Raw genomic sequence first — 21,623 nt, forward strand, 5'->3', positions numbered from 1 at the left:
GGAGGATTCCCGGCACTTCCATGGGAGCATTCTGAGCCGAAAGACAAACCTTTATTAATGGCGCATATTAATGATCTTTACGTTTTAATTAGAAATGCTTGAGTTAAGATCACTCACTAAAACCTAAATGAGCAAAGGAAGGCTTACCTCTTGTTCCTCTGCTTTTCAACTGCAAGCAAAAGCAATAAGCTGACCTGAATCAGGTCAGAGCAAATACCAAGGAAACTCATTAGAAATCTGTGATTTAGTCCAAGCTGGAAATACCAGATATTTCCACTTCAAAGCCAGGAAGATATAAGGTTAGCAAAGGGAATAGCCCACAGAGGTCTCTCTCTCTCTCTCTTTCCATTCACTTGCATGTGCATACGTTTTTGACTTTGCCATATCCAATCCTTTCAATATGCAAAAACCAAAAGCCACATGCTTAAATCAATGTCTAAGGGCTTCATCAAGTTTGGATATTTTCCTAAGCAATTTGAAGGGTTTTGTTTGCTTTGTCTAAAAGCACCAAGTTTATACTAAATAAACTCAGATTTATTTCTTGGCTATTGTAATAAGAAAAAAAGGTAGATTTAATACTTTGGAAAATATTTTTGGACAGTTTCCTTTAAACTGAAGATTAATATCTTTCTTTTGAAAATGGAGACAAGCCAGGCAGTGTTAAAATATGATTTTATTGGGGAAGAAAGTTCTATGTGGTTCTGCTCTCCCCCCACCAATGATTTCTAAAGCACCATCATCTCCTCAGAAGCTATTGAACACATGGTAATAAGTTCTCAAATGTGGAGAAGAAAGTGTCAGTTTTAGGCTTTGTACTGAGAAATGGCCTTGAGGCCTCCCTCCAATAGAAATAAATGCATGATAAGCAGCATCTCTTAACTATTCAACAACTATATAATTTTAACCCAGGTGTTGCCTCAACTTCCATTCCTCAAATACTTGAAGGAGAGCTTCCTGAAGTGAGGTTTCCAGACATCTGGTGGTCAGTCAAGTGGTCCTCAGATAACATGAAAGCTTTAGAAGAAAAAGCGATGGAATGATTATGTTAGCAAGCATTTCATAAACTTAAGATGTGAAACAATTTGATTTTCACAGAAATCTTGTTACATATATAATAATCCTTACCTTCTGAAAAGTTTTTGTAGGAACCTTAAGTGTGTTTATCAATTCTTCTTGCCTCTTCTTCAGTTAACAGAACGCCTTTTTGTCTCTGCTGATAAATTACTCCACTATTTGCAGTACATTTTTTATAATCGTGAATTCACTATTTTCTATTATAAGTATCATGCTGAGTTAATGCCCCTATTTGAAAATTTGGATCAATGACTCAAAAAGTGTTCGATGATGCATAAAAGTAATGATGACAATAATAATAATTTCTATATCTCAGGAGGTCATTTAAATACAAAGAAAATGGAACTCCACTGCAAATATAGATTATGAGTTTGTATGTTTTCAAATATGTGAATCTGCTTTTATGATGATTTTTCCATAAGCAGATGAAAAGGGAAGGGAATATCTGAAAATGGGAATTTTGGGAGAACGGCAAACTTATTGGCTCCCAGTCTAATTTTATTTTCTATTTTGAAATTTTTTTCCAAATAATGACATAAACCCACAGAAGCTTCATTTCTAAAGATAGCAAAGTGATTTCTTATGAAAGCAACTTGAGTTAATACAACACAAATATTTAATAATGCTTTTCACTATAAACTTAATCTTGTCATCTGTCCAAAAAGGGACCAAAACTAGAGGGGCATCATTCACAGTCGCCTTTCCCGTAAGTCTAGATCTTTTCATTCTAATAATGATTTAAGTCTCTTAAACCATTAATAGCCTTAAACACTTGCTCATTAAATTCATGGTCTTCTATTTTAGATTATTGTTCCATTTACAAATAATGACATTTGCCTCTGCCTTTCCATCAGTTCTCATTTCCACTTTTTTTTAAATCAAATTTATTGCTTGGGCTTAGTCTTTGAGCAGTGTTGAAAAGGTATAGTATTGGCATCTTCATCTTAATTCTTCACTAAGAATGCTTCAAAAGTTACACCATTTTCTATGATGCTTGCTGTAGATAGCCCATGGATACCCTTTAGCACATTAACTAACTTCCCTTCCTCAGGGGTGCTTAGGTGCCTCAGTCATTTTAGTGTGTCTTCCATTCATGCCATGATCTCTGAGTTCTGGGATCAACTCCCATGCCCAGCTCTCCATGGGGAGTTTGCCTCTCCCTCTGCCTTTCCCTCCCCACCAACCCTGCTGCTTGTGTGCTCTCTCTCTCTCTCAAATAAGTAAAATAAATAAAAAATAAAAATAAAAAAAGAAACTTCTGTCTCAAGTGAAGAGTTTTTAATATTAATTGGTGTTATATTTTATTAAGTGTTTTTTGAAGAGCATCAACTGAAATAATTATATGATTTCCCCCCTTAATCTGTTTTTTTTTAAGATTTTTTAAAAATTTATTTATTTGACAGGCAGAGATCACAAGTAGGCAGAGAGGCGGGCAGAGAAAGAGGAGGGAAGCAGGCTCCCTGCTGAGCAGAGCCCCGATGCAGGGCTAGATCCCAGGACCCTGAGATCATGACCCAAGTTGAAAGCAGAAGCTTAACCCACCAAGCCACCCAGGCACCCCCCTTAATCTGTTTCTATAGAGAACCACACTAAATTTCCTGATGAAAAATCTGAATTCCTGTTAGAGTCCCTACTTACTCATACCTTCAATATTCTGCTGCAATTTTCCTTGCTAATACCTTATTTGAATTTTTGCATCTATTTATAATTAGAATACTACTAGACGTTTATCTTTTTGTGTATTAAAATCATACTGTTTTGGTGTCACTCTGAAGCGAACTTTGGAAGATTAATTAGATAGCTTTCTACCTTTTTCAATCATTTGCAAGAATTTCTAAAACATGAGAATTAGCTATTCCTTTAAAATTTTTATAAAACTTACAGTAAACCATCTGGCATTAGACTTTTCCTTTGAGAGAAATTTCTGACTACATTTTCAATTCCTTCTACAGTTATTGATGGTTTTAGATTTTCTACTTCTTTTTGAGTCACTGTATTAATTTACATTTTCTTAGAAAAATAATAGCAATTTCATTGGTCCAAATCTGTGAGTAGTATTTTGTTCAGATTTGTTCATCTCCACAGCTCCAGTTAATAGCCCTGTATCTTATATTCTATTATTTTAGTATTCATGTTATTTCCCTCTTGATCAAATTTAGCAAATATTTATTAATTTTGCCACCCATTACTTTTATTGATTGATAAGACTTTTATTCTACATATACTTAAAATTTTACATGTATTAATTCTTTAATATTTATTTACTTATTCATCTAATATATAAGAATTGGCATAAATTCCAGTTGTCCCCTTTGATAGTACTATTCACTTTGATCCCTTGATTAGTATGGGATCTGCCTGTAAAACTGCTTGATAATGGTTTTGTGAAAAGGTACTTTGGAACCATTTAAACACCCTGTTTCTGATCAAGCTTTTTGTCTGTTCATTCATTTATTTGTGTCATCATGGATTCATGGTTTCCTATTTTATCAATGGGCTATAATCTACTAATCATTTTGATACTCAAATTGAACTTGGTTTCATCAGTGGGAACCTCTCTGAAAAAACTTTTGAATTCTATTGTCTGTCATAAGAATAAGAGTTTATCAAACTTCCCCTGTATCAGGCCTGAAAGGGGCATTTCTCAAAGAGTCCTGGATCCTTTTTGTGGAGAATGGTTGCTCCAGAGTACTCTCAGCAAACAGACCTAGGGAATATATGTGTGTATACACTTAACACATTCATAAACACATATGCTCAGTGTATTTCTAAATATAAATCTATGTTTATTTTTATAGTTATCTACCTTCTTTGGATCTATATTGAGAGTCATTAATTCTCTAGTGTCAAATCCAATCTACAGAATCCACTCTAGTTTTCTCTATTGCTATATTTGTAATGGTTTTCCAACCATGGGAAATGGACTCCCATTATCTTTATTATATGTGTTTATTTAATCAACTCCTCTCTATATCGCCAGTGTTCCATCTCTGTCACCGCCCATTCCCTTTCTCAAAGCCAATGTGGATATTCTCCTCATCCCAAATGGGTCTTTACTTGCCATGACAGCCACTCCACATACCATACACACACACACACACACACACACACACACACACACACATATCCTCAAATAGCTTGGACTCTGACACCTTAGAGAAGGCCACCCATCCACATGGATTTCTTCAGGTTCTGACTAACCATGTGGGGCCACTTTTATAGGTAGAAGCCCTTCTTATCCTTTGAGAGCTCAGACTGCCAGCCCATTCTGGACCACCAGGGCTTCCCATTTCAAATGACATCAACCTCATCTGAATTATTTATATTCAACAATATATTGAATTATTATATTTATCAGCCTCATCTGAATCATTAAGGAAGGAAAGAGAAACAGGAAGAGAAAAAAACTGCATTCTATTGTACATTGATCTCTCATAGATATTATTAAGAACTTGAGAAAGCTTTTTACAAGGAAAAGTATTTTTTCATATAGCTCAATCAACAAATATTTTTTGAACACCTGTTGTGTCCTGAGCTGAGGTAATATGAAAGAAGTGTGAAAAGGTTCTCTTGTCATGTAGTTACTTGAAATTAGATTGGAAACTGAATCTGGAACAGAATAATAAAGGTTCTTTATATTCTCTATAACAACAGAAATAGAAAAAGGAAAATATATAACTATTAGACTCTCAAATTGTCATAATACATAGTTTGCTTTGAGGTAACCTTTTCACACCTGATGTCTATGCCTTTTCTTCCAACTGCACTGAGGCTCACTTAGCACCGAGCTTTTTATTAATGCTTCAGAATGGATGGTGGTAAGTTTCACTCTGTTAAATTATTGGAACAGACACTATTATTATTTTGGTAGTACTGTCATCAGAACTAAAGCATAATATAATCAGTACAATACAAAAAAAAATCATCACTTAAAAAAATAGAAGAAAAAGAACTGGATTGCAGAGTAATTCTTAAAATGTGCTTGCTGTAGGTTGGTCTGACTCAGACATGCAATTTATATTTTAATCATTTCCACAAAGGTCTACATTCATTTTAGAAGTATAGAGAAAAAAGCATAACTCCCTGTTCTGGCTGAGAGTATGGAGGTTGTGATGGTGGAGCCATGCAGTACTCGGCAGGAGTATTGAAAAACAGAAACAGGTACCCGCAGGGAGAGGAAAAGGCAAAGAGCCAAAGGAAACAAAGGAAGAGAACAGTCTTCTGGGTGGCCCTGAAGGAGCGGAGAGGAAAAGGAAGTAGCTGCTGCCAATTGCTACTGTCACCACAACTCTCGTCATTTTTGACGGTTCAAAGAGAACTGTTATCATTCATGTCTTAGTCTCCACGGATATTTTTTTAGAAGTGATTACCATGTTACCATGGCTGAGAGCATGACATCATAGCTGAAGGCCAAACACTGACTAATGTCCATAACAAAAAATGACAGCTGCTATTTTTTTTAATGATTTTTATTCATTTATTTGAGAGAGAGAGAGAGAGTGAGCATGAGCAGGGGGGAAAGGCAAAGAGAGGGAGAAACAGACTCCTCACTGAGCAGAGAGCCCGATGGCTTGAGAAAGCTTTTTACAAGGAAAAGTATTTTTTCATATAGCTCAATCAACAAATATTTTTTGAACACCTGGTCCTGGGGGCTCCATCTCAGGACCAGGATCATGACCTGAGCCAAAGGCAGATACTCAAACTGCCTGAGCTTCCTGGCGGCCCAATGACAACTGTTATTATTTTTTTTAAAGATTTTATTTATATATTTGACAGACAGAGATCACAAGTAGGCAGAGAGGCAGGCAGAGAGTGATGGAGAAGCAGATTCCCTGCTGAATAGAGAGCCTGATATGGAACTCGATCCTAGGACCCTGGGATCATGACCTGAGAGCCAAAGGCAGCAGCTTTAACCCACTGAGCCACCCAGGCCCCCAATGACGACTGTTATTAAGATCACTAATTGTCCTCAGATACTGCTTTTGTCAAGATAAGTGTGCAGAAATGATTATGGAAGCAATTAGCCATGCTTTTCAATTTCACAAGTATGTTCTAACTTTACTCTCTTGCTTTCTACAGGAATGACTGAGACTCAATATTTTCTTTTTGAGAGGGAGGAGGGAAGAGGGAGAGGGAGACTCTCAAGCAGACTCCCCGCTGAGCAAAAACCCAATGGAGGCTCAATGTCATGACCCTGAGATCATGACCTGAGCCAAAATCAAGAGTTGGACGCTTAACAGACTGAGCCACCCAGGTGCCCTGAGACTCAATACTTTTAAGTAGTATAACATAGGATCAAGGCACAACCTTAATTAGGCTACAAAATATTCCCCCTTTAGTCAAAGAGAAAACAAAAGCTGATTCCTGAATGTGCTGGCTGTCCTTCCTTGTGATAGACAAAAACTCCCACAGGGTCTTCAGTTACTACAAATGTACATTCATTAAATGAGATCTTTGTAAATGCTGCCTACACTCTGCCCCTTTCTCTAGAACCCCTCCTTGTAGCCAACTTCTAGGACTCTGCCCCTTTTGCCTAAATTGTTCAGTTAAGTAGAGACTGACCCAAGCTGGATTAATGGGATCATCCCTCCTGTGAGTTTTCAGTTAGGACTCAGGGACTCTAATCACTTAGCTGATGACACTGAATTTTTAAGAACATCTAAATGTAGGGACTGCGGAGACATGCATGTTGGTATTTATGGTTTTTGCATGAAAAAGCAGAGAAAAGTCACTTAAAAGTGACTAGGAGGTCATGGAGAAACAGGACCTCTCGTCTCTCATGTTTCAGTTCTGGATCTACATTCAGTCCTTCCAGTGGGGGAAATGCTATAGCTCCCTTGTAACCACCCCCCACCTTCATCCTGCCTTATATTTAATGAGGTTAGAACTGGACCACATGGAGGAAACCTTGTGTTCCTTTTAACTGTCAGTGGTTTACAAGTCCTCCCTCTCCCATGGTGACCTCTTGGACACACTGGTGGCAGTGTGTCCATGGAACACTACTAAGATTTTTTTTTATGTACTTGCACGTGGCTACCAATGGATTCCTGAGCACTGATTGCAGACACACATTGCTCAAGCCCTCCTTTCCACCCAAATCTAATACCATCAGTCCTAGAGCAGGTGATTCAAGTAGCAGCACCCAAGACTGGGATGGTCTATCAACAGCTCAGAGCATCTCCGCTTGAGATACTTACTAGAGCTCTCCATGTTTGTTTCCTACACAAGTCCTGAGAAGTCCAACTGATTTTATTAATGCTATGGAATATGCTAGTTAATCATTTGACTGAATATGCTAATTTCCAAGTCCCTCAAAGAAAAGCCTTCACAGACATTGATTTAATTATGTCAGAGACACTGTGCATCATGTTGTCTTAGAATGAATGTACAAGAGATTGTCTTAACGAAGCTATGCTTTCTAGCTTTCTTTTCCCCAACCCACTTTTATGATTGGACTCTTAGTTTTATTTTACTTTAAATGCTTCATTGTTGTTCTTTAGTTCCGTTTTTATTGTTTTATTATTGTTTGTTTGTTGTTGTTTTCAGTTTTTTCTATACTTTTTTATGATGAATGCCCTCAAATTACTCTTGGGTAAAATAACAAAAGAATAGTAGTGAAGCCAACCGTGAGAGAATAGTATTTTCAGGTTCATCCATTTCCCTGATGAATCGGCCAGAGATGTGGAAGCACCATGAGATGAGGCATCACGCAGACAAGAAGCTACTGGACTCTCTCCTTCCTACCATTAATCTTAATGATACTACGTGCTTCCATGTGCTTGATCCTCTTTCAGGATCTTTTATACATGTGAACAATTAGTGAGCATTTACTCTCTATCCAGGAAACAGAAGTGAAGAAGAAAAATTCCTTGCACTTGAGGAATTTATAGCCAGTGGAAAAGATACACATGACGTCAGCTAACAAGACTATAAGAAAGAAGGAAAAGAGTTCTAGGAACATAGGTACATTTGCATGGGAAGATAGAGGAGAAGCAGCTGGGTCATGGAGGGGACTAATGAGGAAATGGTACTTAAATTTGGCCAAAAAGGAATACGTTGACAACAACGTAAGGGACAATCTGAGCAAAAAAGGGACAGATGCCTAAAGCTTCATCTTTTGTTTGAGAAAGACTGAAAAGGGAATCAGGAAAATCTTGATTTTTTTAGAATTTGTTAGAAGCGTGATCTATTTGGAAAGCTATGTTAGGGTGTTGAGACAGAAGATCTATCAGATAATGCAGCCTTCCCTCAGAAGACTCAGCTTTTGTCATTTCAAGTGCTTCTGAAATAAAAAATAATCTAAAGGGAAGGAATAAAATGATGAAACCCAAGCTGGAATTGGTGGAAATAAGGGTACAGAAAATATAGGGTAGGCCTAGGAACTGAAACCTACTATTGCCATTTTTGCTTTTGTTGGGATCCAACACCAATTCAACGGTGAGCTAAATAGCTAAATAGCTAAATAGCTTCATATTCTACTAACTGAGCAAGCCAGCTGAAACCTGTTTTTCAAATATGGCTTGTGTTCCTTATAAATCTGTGCTTGAGATCAAATATCTCTAAGGTAATAGCCCTCCTCCTCTGGTGTACCAGATGATCAATGTATATCAGTACTGGCATCCCATGAGGATTCTTAATCTTTCTGAAGCCATATGCCATCTGAGAGTATCAACAAACATAAATACATAGAATTGTCATCTCCTTTGATAGAGCACGCATCCCTATTTTCTCTAATATTTTATGACAAATTTGTATATAATTAAAGGATGGACATTCGTTGTTATAAAATCACTCCTTAGTTTTCCATTTAAAACACTTCATTTCTTATAAACTAGACATGAAAACTTTTTTCTACCACAAAGAGATGGTTTTAATCCACTACAAAACAGATTAACTCCAAAATAATTTATAGTTTTTGCCCCAAGAGCTGCGTCTCTCTTTGTCCTGGAGGATATATATTTAGCACACCACATCTCTTCTTGTCAGAGTATGTGTGACAATATGCTACGAGGAGACACATAACTAAACCAGTCAAAACTAAGCTACTGACAGCACATTTGTGTGACAGGGCAAATCTAGGTTGACGTACTGTGATAACAAACGCAACCCAAAGAACCATGGGGCAGCTCTTCTCACACCCAGAGGATGGTATCTTGCCAAAGCACAAAGCAATTCTTACATGTCGAGATGAACCATAATTTTTAAAGGAGGTTATGGGATGGCCTTACACTGCAATTTTTCACTTGTACTCAGAGGATACCTTATAATGTTGTATAAGGTAAGAAGCGGTAAAACGGGGAGGAGAGAGAATCGCACCATCGAACAACTGGGAAGACTACATAATCCATTCTGTGCAAAGGCATTTGCCCTTCAGTCATCTCACACTCTCCTCCAAGGCCGCCTCTCCCGCGGCAGGCACAGAAAGCAGGCAGATGTGCAAGGAAAATCAGTGCATGCACAAGCAAGCTCAAGGAGTTTCGGTTTAGTTCTTATCATTTATTTTGCTTCTGGAAACTACAGTGAAAAAACACACATGATCTTATCGACTGGAAATCAGTGAGATCTTTGGCCCCCTCTTCACACCTTCACTTGTACAGCTGCCTCTGATCTCTCTTATTAAAAAAAAAAAAATCTTCAACAGAAAACTTCAGAGGAATTGATTGCGAAAGGGTTTGAAGGCAGATATAAGAATTATCCGTTCTTACAGAGAATTTGTGTGGTGACACATTTATGATGTGTCCTTACGGAGAAGAAACTGCTATCCAACCAAGCAGAGATTGGAACAGGATAAAAACGTAACCTCATAACAAAGTCCTATGAGGCCCACTGTTCTGTTGCCAGCTGGGCAGCTCCCTTCTTCTGTTGAGGAAACAAACAACTGATTGACAGAGGGGCTTCTGGACCCCTGTCTAGAGCTGGATTAAAACAGATCCAAGAAGACAGGGCTCTGCCCACTGTCGAGTGTGCTCTCAGCGTCACCGGGCTGCATGGGAATCCCCTACCCGTCATCCTGTGCCTCAGAGACTCTCCAGACTTAAATAAAGAACATTCCACCCACAATGTATTACTTACAGGCCTGGGGCTTCTCCAAGTTTATCAGTGGAGGCACCAGATGCTCCATTAACCCCCTTAACTCTGAGTTCTTCCCTAGGCGTAACAGGGTTGACTTTCAAAAAGCATTAAGTATATAATCACCGCCCCAGTTACTTGGCGGTCAGACTTACACCCACTCAACAGTTGGGAACAGCTCATCCCTGTATTCAACTATAAGAGGTCTCTAAATGACAAGGAAAGAATCCCTTTCCATATGGGAGAGGCAGTGGAGCGCTTATAAACATTCATTCGACCAGAAACTACTGATTTAATACTGTACCTAATATGAAGGTTATTGATACAGTAAATTTGATTATGCTTATGTTAAGCATGCCCATTCTACCCTAACAAAGAGAAGCGCACATTAGGAACGGCAGAAGTTGACTGGAGCAGAACCAACTGACGTAGGAAGAAGCGATGTTTGAGAACAAGAAAGGAAAGAGGAAAAACACCCAGGCTTGGTGGATAAGAATATAGGGTCCAGAGCCAGACTTTTCTGGGTTCAAATCTGGCTGCTTTATGAATTGAACCAGGTCCTTAACTTCTCTGTGCCTCAGTTTACTCAGTTAAAAAGTAGGAAGAGTAGAAGTACAGGCCTCATCTGTAGAAGTATTGGCCTCATCCTATCATCTGGTTGTTTTGAATGAGTTTAGATGAGTTAATTCCTGTGAAGTACATTGAGCTCTATTTGGCCCAGAGTAAGTTTGTCGTAATTATTAGCTGTTAGTTAAGTTGGTTATCAGGGAAGCACAACAGTTAAGAGACTTTGAGTAATAGCAAAGGATCTTTCACATCACAGTAAACCCAGAGGGGGATCTCTGTGTTATAGTTTATGACAGACAATAGTTGGTATTTACAGTTCCTGAGGACTTCCATTAAAGTTAAAAAAAAAAAAAAAAAAAAAAAAAGTCTGTTTTTGCCCTTAACATTTAGTGAACATTTCCCTGTGAAATTAAGCATGAAATCCTTCATCTGGTCATATCTTTTGCCAGTTTCCTATTATCAAGTTCTTTTCAATTTCTGATACTAATAGATGTAGTGAAAAGAAAAAGATCAATATTGAAAACAAACAAAAATGCATTACCCAGGGCTATTTTTGTATACCAGTGGGGATAGAGACAGTTCTTCATTTAGAAAAATATCTGGAAAAGTCTCTTTGGACATGAAAAATACTAATCCATTCATGCTCTGAAAGAAGAAATTTCAAAAAGAAAGGTGAGTTGCCTTGCGCAGGAAAGTGAAAGGAATTTTTGTTTTTCGCTGGTTGCCTGCGGAGAGTATGTGGGGCTGGGGAATGAAGAGCCTCCCTACGGAGAAGGGCTCTGGCCCTTTAGGTAGAACACATGAAGTATGCTAGGGCTCTACAGAGGACATACCAGCAAGAAATTTCCCAAGGTGTGAGATAATTTTGTCATGGTAAAGACTTTTTTTTTTTTTTAAGAGTTTATGTATTTATTTGACAGACAGAGATCACAAGCAGACAGAGGCAGGCAGAGAGAGAGAGAGAGAGAAAGGGAAAGCAGGCTCCCCACTGAGCAGAAAGCCCAGTGCGAGGCTTGATCCCAGGACACTGAGTTCATGCCCTGAGCCAAAGGCAGAGGCTTTAACGCACTGAGCCACCCAGGCACCCCTCTAGTCATGGTAAAATGTGACATTGACATTAAATCTATTTCTGGTACCATGTTGTATTTCCCATTGGTCATCCCTAGGCCTGATTACCTCCAAACAATACCTTCATATCACTAATAAGATAAGGAATTGAAGGAAGATCCATGTCTAGGGTGGAAAAAAAGAGGGTCACCAAGAAAGGTCAACAGACAACTTTCCTAGCTATGAGATCTTTAGGAGAGTTACTAAACCACACTGTCCTTCAGATTTCATCTTTTAAAATGGCGATAATGCCACTTTATGTCATATAATTGCAAAGAAAAGGTTAAATGTTAGAAAGTGGCTAGCAGTAGTATGTGTTCAATAAACATTAACTATGAAAGTCTACTCCAATGAATCTTCTTGTACACATCCCTAATTGAATGTATTGCCTACAAAGTTTCCCAAAGAATATCTAATTAGAAAAATTTTGGTTTTTCTTGTTCTGCAGATAAAACCTGAGATGGAGTCAAGAATTCAAGCTAATGCACAAATACTAGAACAAATATGTGAGTAACTACATATAGTACATAATCTTTCCCATTTCCTTTCTGTGAGAAATATCCATGTAGAATAAACACTGTGGAGATAAAGAATAGACTCCTACCAACGACTGTACTTTGTTATCAGTATCCTTTGGTTATACATTATTTTTCAGCCAAGCAAAAATTATACAAAAGAAGACTCCTGAAATGTCTAGATCTATGCCTAATTCTACTTACTTCTCAAATACAGTTTTTACTCGGGCGCCTGGGTGGCTCAGTGGATTAAAGCCTCTGCCTTCAGCTCAGGTCATGATCCCAGGGTCCTGGGATTGAGCCCCACATCGGCCTCTCTGCTCAGCAGGGAGCCTGCTTCCTCCTCTCTCTCTGCCTGCCTCTCTGCCTACGTGTGATCTGTCTGTCAGATAAATAAATAAAATCTTAAAAAAAAATACAGTTTTTACGAATAAGTTTTTTTATTTTATTTTTTCTTTTTTTTTTTTCTTTTTTTTTTTTTTTTTTTTATTTTTTATAAACATATATTTTTTATATACATATATTTTTATCCCCAGGTCTGTATTTTTTAAAAAGATTTTATTTACTTATTTGAGAGAAAGAGAGAACGCTCAGGGGTGGAGGGGTAGAGGGAGTGAGAAAGAGAGAGAAGCAGGCTCCCCACTGAGCAAGGAGCCTGATGTGGGGCTCGATCCCAGGACTCTGGGATCATGACCTGAGCTGAAGGCAGATGGTTAAGTGATTGAGCCTCCCAGGAGCCCCTTTACTAATAAGTGTTCAGGGGAATGTTAAATCATACACAATATATTCAATTTAATAAGGCAGAGAAGTAGGCCACCTTTTAATTTTTATTTATTTTTTATAGACTTAATTTTTTAAAGATTTATTTATTTATTTATTTATTTGAGAGAGAGGAAGAGAGTGTGGGGGAGGGGGACAGAAGAAGAGACTCTCAAGCAGACTCCCTGCTGAGTGCAGAGCCAGGCTCTCGGGGCTCAGTCTCAGGATCCTGAGATCCTGACCTAAGCCCAAATCAAGAGCCAGTCACTCAACCAGCTGAGCCATCCAGGTGCCCCAGGCCACCTTTATAAAGAGAGCTTATTCAAAAGATAAATATGTGCTTTGAAGAATAAGTTTCAGTTATTCCGAAAATTTGGTTATTTAGAATAAAGTCATCTCCTAAATGTGCCAGCTAACTTAAGTTCTAGTTTATTATTCTTCTGAGCTCTGTGCATTTCACTCTCTTAATCATGATAAAACAACTTGCAGAAAGTTTGTTCAGCTATTTATTCTTTCACTGGCTGCAAGTGTTCTTTTACCCATTCATCATGAGGTCAGCAAATATTTACTGTGCAGCTACTCTGGGCCAGGAGTTGGGCCTGTGTAAGGATGATTTCAGAGAGTCTGGTTTCACTGAACACAAGGTTACATATATATGCGTCATCCTGCAGTTATGTCGAGGGTTTGTCATTTTTGATTGCCAAACGTCATGAAGGAGAGCTTGGGAAGATTTCCACAAGGTCATACAGGACAGACTAAAGAAAGGGCCTCAGTGGGGACATGTCCAAGCCAAGCCTGCAAGGCAAAGGCCCCACCCTTTCATCCTTCTGCAGACATACGTGCCTGGATACACCAGGGGTGAAGGTTCAGAGGAGGACCCCTGCCAACAAGCTGATTTCCCTTAGAAGGCAAATATGAAAAGAACCTTGTCAGAGTGTGTGTGTGTGTGTGAGAAAGAAAAGAGAGAGCATAAGGATGTGGAAGAAAGGAGAGAAAGCAGAAGTGAGGGTAAGGTGATAATCAGAATACAGGGGAGGCAGGCACATCAGATTAAGTTTTAAAGGTTTCTGTAGTAACATCAGAAAGCCAATCATCCAGCTCTTGGAGCTCATGGGAAGTTAAGTTCAAGCACAGGCCTCCTGCCAGAGGGAGAAAGCACCCTGTCCCATGGGATGCTGAACTTGAGTGCAGATGTTCTATGGAGAGAAGCAATCGTCTCTTCCTCATGTCTGACTCCTCCTCCAAGTAAACAAGAAACCCCAAAATAATTTTTAGACAATTTGAGATCTTCCTGTATGCCAAATATTATGCTAGTTGTCAAAGACATCAGAATAAATAAATTGAATAAAAGCCCCTGTTGTCACGTAACTTGAAGTCTAATGGGAGATACAACCAGTACAATTAAAACTATCATATTATTATGTGAGCACATTATCGGTGTTGCCCCAAATATGCAAAAGATGGTTTTACTTTTATCTTGATGTATAATAAAAAATATATGACCAGCGCATCAGATTTTTGCAAATATTGCTTGGGATGTGGCCAAAGGAACAACTAAAAAAGGGGGGGGGTTAGTTAATTGTTAAAACATGTTAAGTAAAATAAAATTAAACAGAACCCAGATATAACATTAAAAATTGCTCATATTGGTATGTGAATTACAAGTTTGGGAAACACCCCTTCCTGCCACTGAATCGTCACAAAATTCTGTGAGGCAGGCCTTAATATATATTACTGTCAGAAAATGGACTCCAGGGGCGCCTGGGTGGCTCAGTGGGTTAAGCCGCTGCCTTCTGCTCAGGTCATGATCTCAGAGTCCTGGGATCGAGCCCCGCATCGGGCTCTCTGCTCAGCAGGGAGCCTGCTTCCTCCTCTCTCTCTGCCTGCCTCTCTGCCTGCTTGTGATCTCTGTCTGTCAAATAAATGAATAAAATCTTAAAAAAAAAAAAAAAAGGACTCTAAAATGTAGAACACTCTAGGCTTCCTCAGGACATGAAGGACACACTGCCTGGTGTCACTGTCCTGAACTGACATCGGGAACACCAATGATCATCAAATATTCTAATTCATGTTGGATTTTCCCAAATGCTCACCCCGTGTAATTAACTCTCTATCCCACAGAGCAATCTGGAGCTGTCACGCCCCACCATGAAAGGAGGGGCAATTTGATTCTCCCTCCCCCAGGAATCAATCGCTCAGCATCAGTAACATTTACACCGCCTGTGTCTTTGCATCCTCAAAACCTCAGGGCAGTTACTTCAAAATCAGGAAAACATCTACTGGTAATCGGTGGCCCCATGGAGAGGTTTTCCACCACAGGAAAAAATTGATGAGAAGAGGAACTAAATATGGACTGAGTGAAAACTGCTGAGCTGGCTTCTACCATGAAAGTCATTAACCAAGTTGGATTAGTAAACTCTTCCAAAGCCACATCTGCCCTATTAAAGCTTGAAGGGCCATATGCCAAAGTGAAAATTAAATAAAGCAACAAAAAGACTGTGCCCAAATGAATTTGGTTTTATTTTTACTACGCAGAGTGAGGCTCTGCACTATAAAGCAACCACAGAGAGACCTTGCCAAGTCGTGGCGGTTTCCCAGAATGCATTAAAAACTCAGGAGTCTCCACCATCTCCACTAATGATGCTAGCTACTGGATCACAAAATGACTTCTCTTCTGTTAGGGAAAAGCCCATTTAGTGAAAATTTCATCAAGCACTGTGAAATTTGCACATCAATTTCAGAATAGTCTGTTAGATATGGCTTAAAATCCTGCAACAATAAAGGTTTCAAAATGCCTTGTTGTAATCAAAAAGCTTTATTCCTGTCCTAATCATCTCTTTTCCTTCCAATGTTATTTAGTATTTCATTGCATATAAAAAAAGAAAATCTTGGCTCTACATTTGGTAAAGGACAAAAGATATATAGCTCCACAGAATTAGATCCTATACTCAAGTGCTATGATTGCAAAGAATGTTTTCTGGGTTTTTCACTGCTGGTGGAAGGCAGCATCAGAAACACTTTATAGATAAGTTTTAATATTGCCAAATGTTGAAGTTTAAATTATTTTAAAATTAATTTTTTTGTCTAAATATAACTTAGTATAAATATAATCTTCATCAGTTTCGGCAGATGACAAATCTGGATTGTGAAATCTTTGTTTTGCCTTGCTTTGCTTCTTTCATCTTTTTTTTTTTTTTTCTTTTAAGTATATGCAGTAACTCAAACCAGACCAAAAATGTTCCTAACAATCTGTTTTGGTGAATAAGAATAATAAAAATGATTTCTAATTAGTACAACAAATGTGCTTATTCTCAAGTTCCCAAAATGGTTTGTTCACCAAATTATAAAGACACTTTTAAAGCAAATTATCCTTCCCAATCCTTGTTTTATAATCAGTAGAAAAATCAAGTTGGTAGATTATTACATAAAAAAGCTTCTAATACAAACATTTGGAAAAGTTGGATGAAATACAACAAGTTCATTTTCTCAGTACATAGAATAACTTGATAAGATAAAAAGGCAGAATCTCAGGTGCTAAAACTCAAGAGAGTTCTGAAAACCAATGGTGTGTGTGTGTGTGTGTGTGTGTGTGTGTGTGTGTGTGTGTAATAATACTGGAGGTACTCAAGGAGAAAGCATCAGTACTATTAATCCAGAGACTTGAGTTGTTACGTTCCTGTAGGGAGTGAAAAGTAGTGTCATTGGAACCGTGCTACTTGAGACATCAGCAAAAAGTCATAAAATTTGAATGGCTGGACACTCCATTAATTATTGGCTTTAGAATATGGGGGGAGGATTATCAAATACTAATGGAGGGACCCACTCACAACTCAAGGTACACAAAACTAGCGGAAAAGCCAACCGTGCTAAAACTCAAGTTTGCAACCAAAGTTAACATAACACATGGAAAAAAGTGTATCCAAGCAAGAATCAGGAGACATGACAAACAAGATTTGATCCCATAGGATTTTATGTAATAGAATAATAATTCAGTTTCTAAGTAAGCTGGAGTCATTTGTGCCAGACCAGTATTTTTTACAGGAATAATAGAAAAGGTTGAATAATAACAAGAATATCTTGGAGAGATATTTGGAGATATCTCTTGGAGAGATATTTAGAGATAGTACTGGAGGACTACAGATCAATGAAATCCAAGAGGGTCTGGATTTTGGAGATGGTAGAACCATGGAAAAATGAGATGACTTTTTGCAGCAGCCTTTTCTCTGGCTTAGTTGCTGATTTTGGGAACCAGATGAAAAAGTGAAGAGTTCAAATTTGCCCATGCAGAAATATCCTTCTAGAAGTAGAAAAACCATCATAGATTTTAGTGGTCTAAAAAGATGGAGAGATAAAATTGGAGACTTGATGGTTTTCTCCTCTAGACATTTGCCAAATTATGAAGCTACATAAGAGAGCACACTGAAGGTCTGCCAAAGACAGAGCTCAGAAAAGCAGAGCAGAATTGTCTGGGAACCCATGATACCAAGGAGGCAAGGGCTAAGCATCAAAAATTTCCAGGAAGAGGAGCCTCAGGACATAAGATAGGCTCCCAGTTGAATGCTTTAGAGGGCTATGACCTAGAGCAGAGATGAATGAGAGGTAGACTGAGCTCCATGAAAACTGCAGCCCAATTTTGAATCAACGTTAGCTTCTGATTGAATTCATGTGCTCAGCTCCACTCTATCAGACTTGTGAAGGAAGCAATAAATCCTGATGGAGGAATAGAATATACTCTGGATCTCTACGATTTAATTTACACAGCATCAGGCATTCAGTCAAAAATAACTTACCCTCTTAAAAGTAACTGTCTGGGGCTCCTGGATGTCTCAGTCAGTTAAGCCTCCGACTCTTGGTTTCAGCTCAGGTCATGATCTCAGGGTGGTAGGATCAAGCCCCGGGTCAAGCTCCCAACTCAGCATGGAGTCTGCTTGAGGTTCTCTCTCTTCCTTTCCCTCTGCTTCTCCCCCACTCTCTCTCTCAAATAAATAATCTTTAAAATATAATAAAAAAACATACATGTCCATTTTCCAGTATATACAATAGTAGTATATTGCACATCAATACATATCTATAGAAAATAATACCCCAAAATTTCATATTAGAGTTGTTTCAAGAGTAGAAACTGGCTGAAAAAATAATGTAAGGGATTAGATTTATATATAATATTTAATTTTAAAAAATTCTGGACAAATTAGTGAAAAATTAACCTCTATTTAACCTTCCAGGAAGTATGAGTGTTTTATGTTTCCAATGTTCTTTATATTTGCATTTTTTAAATAGTGATAAATATGTACTAATGGTAACTTTCATTTTATTCCAATTCCAATTTATCACAACCCTGAAATTAAAGGAATCAAATTTAAGTAGTTATTGACATAAGAAGCCAAATAATATGCATATTCATGAATAGGACATAAAATTAAACATAACAATACAAGTGATTAGAAAAAATGCTAAGAAAAGGAATGATTAAATTTGACTGTGTGTCATAATGCTAGATATTTTTATCCAAAGTATTACTCAAAGTTTATGGAACTTTTGTAGAAAATCTGTCTAAGAATAAGGGCTCAAAAACTTTATTATCTAGCAATGTATTTTTATATCTACCATAAATTAGCAATTTCTCTAAAATAAACTATAATAATTCAGAATTCCACCCTGCTATTTCTGTTGCTTTATCATTCATAATAAACATTTGTTTTTTGTGGGGGAAGACTATTAGAGAACCTCCAGCTCTTTCTCTCTCTCTTTCTCTCTCATACCCTCTCATGGCCCTGCTCTTGAGACTTGATGCACACCATTTTGTTCTTTTTGTGTATGACAAAAGATGTGGAGAAAAATTTATTGACAAATCAAATTCTAGAATATTCATGCCAAGTAAATTCCTTGCCATTGTCAAACTGAGTCTCATGATACTTGGATCACACCCAGGATTGTTACACCTTTTGAACTTGCCTCAGTTGTCAAACTCTCCCTATTTTAAGATCTGCCTCTAAAGTTGGTTAATTTTCCTCCAAGTTCAAATTAGAAAAAGAAGTCTAGAACTAGGTGCTAGCTCCTTCTCTTTAGCTTCAGGATTTTCCGGTAATTTATTCATAAATAAACAATAATAAATGAAATAACTCTTTCAATTGCAATATATGTTGCCTCCAAAATCCAAGTTATAGCAGCCTGTCCTTTATCTTTACAGAGACTTTCCAGCAAGACCCAGACTGCTGGACCTCAGAAATTGTAAGAAGGCAGCAAGCACCTCTGTTTTCATAGAATTGAACTCCAGTCTTCTGGCACGCATTTTGCATTTGTCTTATCAAGATTTCTTGGTAAGAAATTTGCTCATGGTTTGCAATGTTGGTGAAAGAGGAAATTTGAGGGGCTTTTACATGGTTCCTAGTATCGTATCTGTCACTCAAAGATTTGAAAAGGCACTGTTAAAATTTGCTAAGTATATTTATAACAATTATATACCCAGAACTTAAGAGAATAGCCAGACAATAGTTTTGAGGCATGAATGAGGTATCAATGAAGTTGGTCAAAATTCCTTTCATTTGATCTACTTAAGCCTTCATTCTGACTGGTGGACAGAAGTGATACCTGGAACCCAAGGATTCATGTCTGTTCAAGTCCATTTCCAACAAAGCCTGAAAAGTCTGGTCATTTCTCTTTTCCCAGTATGTAGTTACTTGGGTAAATGGCCATATAACATTTTGGGAGAGACTTTTTTTTTCTTTTCTTTTCTTTTTTTTTTTGTACATGCTTGTGAGATTTGCACCTGCCCTTTCCTCAAAAAAGCTATCCGTTTTTTTCAAGGGCTCTAGTCTGTGAATAGATGAAGGTTTGAGATTTGGGTGAAAAGCCACGGCTCTTAAGTCAGATTTCTTTTCACTAGACTCTTCTTTTTAGGTTAAAAAAATCAAGTAGGATACTGGTAGACTTCTTATTTTGGCGGGGGGAGGGGGCAGGTGGGACCCAGGGATCAATAATCAATTACCCACCACCATATTTGACTGTGACTTAAAGCTTCTGATAACCACATCTAACCTTTTATCAGTTATTGTAGCCATGTCTGTGCCTCTGACATTTAAGGGCTGCTGGGAGGGATCTACCACTCCAGGACCCCATCTTAGCATTTTAAATGAAGCATTCAATTTCAATAGCAGTGTCTCCTACTAGCATCCCAAGTCAACAGAAAACAGTTTCCAGAACACTTATCTAAAATGACAGGACAGCTCTCACTAATGCTTTTTTTTTTTTTTTTTTTAATTCCAGTAAAGCTAACAGACAGTATTATATTAGTTTCGGGTACATAATATAGTGATTCAACAATCCTATATGTTACTCAGTGCTCATCAGGATAAGTGTAATCTTAATCCCCTTCAGCTATTTCACTGATCTCCCCACCCACATCCCTCTGGTAACCATCAGTTTGTTTGATACAGTTAAGAATCTGGTTTTGGTTTGTTTCTTTTTTTTTTTCCTTTCTTTATTTGTTGTGTTTCTTAAATGTCACATATGAGTGAAATCATATGGTATTTGTCTTTCTATCATTGACTTATTTTGCTTAACATTATATTTCTAGATCTATTCATGTTGTCACAAATGGAAAGACTTCATTCTTTTTTATGGGTGAGTGTGTGTATATATATACACACATACATACATACATATACACATACCTCTTCTTTATTCATTCAACTATTGATGGACATTTGGACTGCTTCCATAACTTGGCTAGTGTAAATAATGTTGCAGTAAATATAGAGTGCATATATCTTGTCCGATTACTGGTTTTATTGTCTTTGGGTAAATACCCAGTAGTGTGATTCCTAGATCACAGGATAGTTCTATTTTTAATTTTTTTTAAAGATTTTATTTATTTATTTGACAGACAGTGATCACAAGTAGGCAGAGAGGCAGGCAGAGACAGAGAGAGGGGGAAGCAGGCTCCCCGCTGAGCAGAGAGCTGATGCAGGGCTCGATTCCAGGACCCTGGGACCATGACTGGAGCTGAAGGCAGAGGCTTTAACCCACTGAGCCACCCAGGTGCCCCTATTTTTAATTTTTTGAAGAACCTCCATACTGTTCTCCAGAGCACTGCATCAGTACGTGTTCTCCAACGGTGCATGAAGGTTCTTTTTCTCATATTCTTCCCAATACTTGTTGTTCCTTTTGCTTTCAATTTTAGCCATTCTGATAGGCATGAAGTAATATATCACTGTGGTTTTTATTTGCATTTCCCTGATGATGAGTGATGTTGAGCATCTTCTCATGTATCTGTTGGCCATCTGGATGTCTTCTTTGGAGAAAGGACATTCATGTTTTCTGCCCACTTTTAAATTGTATTATTTGTTTTGTGTGTATGTTGAGTCACATAAGTTCTTTACATATTTTGGATATTAATGCCTAATCAGATGTATCATTTGAAAATATCTTCTGTTCAGTAGGTTGCCTTTTAGTTTTGTTGATTATCTCCTTTAAGGTTTAGAAGCTTTTTATTTTGATGCAGTCCCAATAGTTTATTTTTGCTTTTGTTTT

At 37.8% G+C, this 21,623-nt stretch overlaps 1 long non-coding RNA gene across 5 annotated transcripts in view; it reads right to left on the reverse strand.

The window, feature by feature from the left end:
* Positions 1-655: 655 nt before the first annotated feature.
* Positions 656-21,623, reverse strand: part of LOC131825039 (uncharacterized) — a 98,920-nt gene continuing 77,952 nt past the window's right edge. For all 5 annotated transcript variants that reach the window (XR_009351105.1, XR_009351103.1, XR_009351104.1 and 2 more), the window contains 2 exons: positions 17,882-18,081; positions 656-1,014 (listed from right to left, as the gene is read on the reverse strand). This is a non-coding gene — a long non-coding RNA (uncharacterized LOC131825039). The remainder of the gene's footprint in view (positions 1,015-17,881; positions 18,082-21,623) is intronic.

Source organism: Mustela lutreola, chromosome 2, assembly GCF_030435805.1.
Source record: "Mustela lutreola isolate mMusLut2 chromosome 2, mMusLut2.pri, whole genome shotgun sequence".
NCBI classification, from domain to species: Eukaryota; Metazoa; Chordata; class Mammalia; order Carnivora; family Mustelidae; genus Mustela; species Mustela lutreola.